Raw genomic sequence first — 2,655 nt, 5'->3', positions numbered from 1 at the left:
ATATTTCAATCAACTGCCACATGATGTTAACCTCCACCCCCTCCTTTCTCTTTTCTCTCTCTCTTTTATCCTTTTTCCTTTTTTCTCCTTTCTCCCTCCCTGTTTTTTTCCCATATCTTTTATCTCCCCTTGCCCTCACTTCCCTCCCCCACCCCACCGGATGCCATCATATTCATTCATGAAGGACAACAACACACATGATGTTCAATGTATTATATAACAAATGCATCATACCCAACTTTATCTTCCAATGGACTTGTTGTTTTGCATGCATTACTGGAGATTACACAGTTCCATTAAGATCCCAGGACTAGTGATGTGGCCTTTTCTTTTTAGACATTCTTATTTTTAAAAAGTTGCCATAATGGTAATAGAGAGGATTAAAAATGAGCTATTAATTGAAAATTGTAACTAGTGGAGGGAAGATTCTGTAAATGTATAAGTTCAATGTACTCTGTGGTACAATATCATTTATATCAAAAAACGCCATCAAGAATGCTATTGCAGCTGTATGTAAATGAAAGTACCAGCTAGCTTTACATTAGAAGAAAATACTGAGTCAATGTCCTATTGCTTCTGGAGAACTTGAAGATATTTGGAATAACTAAGGCAGTTGCTCTTTAGCATTCTCCTTTATTACAGCTGGAATGGAAAGTATTTCATCATCACTACTGTATGAATACATAATCTACTATTGTAGGAATATCATTGTTAGGGTTCCTTTATTCCTAATATATTTAGAAACTACCTTCGCATATTCCTTCAATTAGCCGACTCTGGATTTCTTGTGTCCTTTTGCTTCCATATTAATTTTCAATGTTTTCTAGTTTCTAATTTATAGTGTACCTAATCAGCTACTAAATTTTAGTTCTGTGAGCGGTTCTTTATTTTTATTTCAGAATCAAATGTAGACTCTCCCCTAATAGATTCAACACCTTTTTAGTTAAAAAACTTCTATCTTTAATTTTTAAAATTGCCCTGGCCATTTTAGTGCTGGCAGGGAGTACTCGAGCATGTGACACTCAGACTGACTCCTTCCCTAAAGAAACAGTTCTACTAAACATTATAGGTAAGTACTTAAGGAGCTGGCCATACTGCCCTCTAGCATGATTTGGATATCTGTAAAGGGTATCTACTACTATTTTCTTAGAACAATGATCATGAGACATTTAAGATTTTTTTGCTTGTGAGTTGTCAGTGATTTGGTAATTTCATATGAGTGCCTTTTGTCGGCTCAATCCTTCTTAAATTAACCATATATTTTAACATTCCAATCATGCAGATCTTCCCATCCAGTTTTGGTAATACCAACTGTGTTTAATTTATTATTATAAATGATTAATTCCAAATTCTCTGGTTTATTACCTAGACTTGCAGAATCAGTGTATAGGTAATCAAAGTCTTTCTTTTCCTCAGGACTCTTGACACCTTGATAAATTTTCTTTTAGACATCTTGATTTGTGTTTAATTGACTGGTCATGTGTTACCTCTTTTCATCCTCCAGTTTGTTTGTTGGTTTAATTTTAGTTTAGACATCCTGTGCATTAGACAAATGGTCACTCTTACACTGAGTTAAGACTATTAAACCCGTGTTTCACCAGTTCTCTATGAAACCCAAATCTAGTACCTTGCCCCATTTTCATAGCTTGCAATTCACTTCCAGAATCTTTTGCCTTCCTTAGCTCACAGGTTAGAAGCATTTTCTAAGATCACTAGGACTTTCTTCTCTTTCAGCCACCTTCTGAGTTTTCAGATATTCTGTACAGTTTATGAGGTGGCATGTGAAGCAGTGCACCATCACCAGTGAAGTCTCACGCTCTGATTTCAGAAGTCTATAGAATTTAGCATATATATCTTGTTTCGTCACTCCATGAAAAGCATACCAGTCTGTCCTCTACACTGGCTCTTACAGAATGTTTTCCCATTCTTTTTATTGCAGAATCCTCAACAAGAATCACTTTTTTTGTTAGATGGTAAGAAATCCCTTTGTGGACATGTCTTTGCACATATGTTCCATTTGCCCAGATGCACTGTTCCACTGCTGGCTATCATGCCACAGTTGTATCTAGATAGCAAGCACCTCACAATCCTTCAAGCTCTCCTGCTTGTTACTCCTGTTCACTTGCTCGGGAGTTTGCCTAGCAAGTGACTTCTGTACAACCCCTTGATGCTGGCTTTAATGCTCCACCCATTCACCAACAGAGATGGATTAATCCCTCAGAGGTTTCAAGTAACAAGGCAGATCACAGACCAAAAGATTCAATCACATGATCCTACAGAGACATAAACATGCAGACATTTATCTAGCTTGATCGGGGCCACAACCCAGACATATGTCCCTCATAGAAAATGACATGTAACCCAATAAGTCCCTCTTCTTCCCAGTACAGGACCTGAAAGTAATTGTGTAAAAACTTCCCTAGGGAGCAAAGAACATTAATTTGAATACAGGCAAATGCAAGGTCATGTTTCTAGGAACAAAGAACATATCTGACTGCATCTACATGTTCAATTAGTACAGTACAATAAACTCTAGCTCAATTCACATCGGAGTTAATGGCTCCCAGGCACAGCATCTACACATGCACCCAAGACAGCAGCAGTTTGATCTGGGGAGGAGCAGCCCTGAGCTAGCAGCAGTTTTGAGGGGGTCAG

The sequence above is a fragment of the Gavialis gangeticus genome, unplaced genomic scaffold (genome assembly GCF_001723915.1).
Source record: "Gavialis gangeticus isolate Ggan-Ray unplaced genomic scaffold, GavGan_comp1, whole genome shotgun sequence".
NCBI classification, from domain to species: domain Eukaryota; kingdom Metazoa; phylum Chordata; order Crocodylia; family Gavialidae; genus Gavialis; species Gavialis gangeticus.
This window is presented reverse-complemented; position numbering follows the sequence as displayed.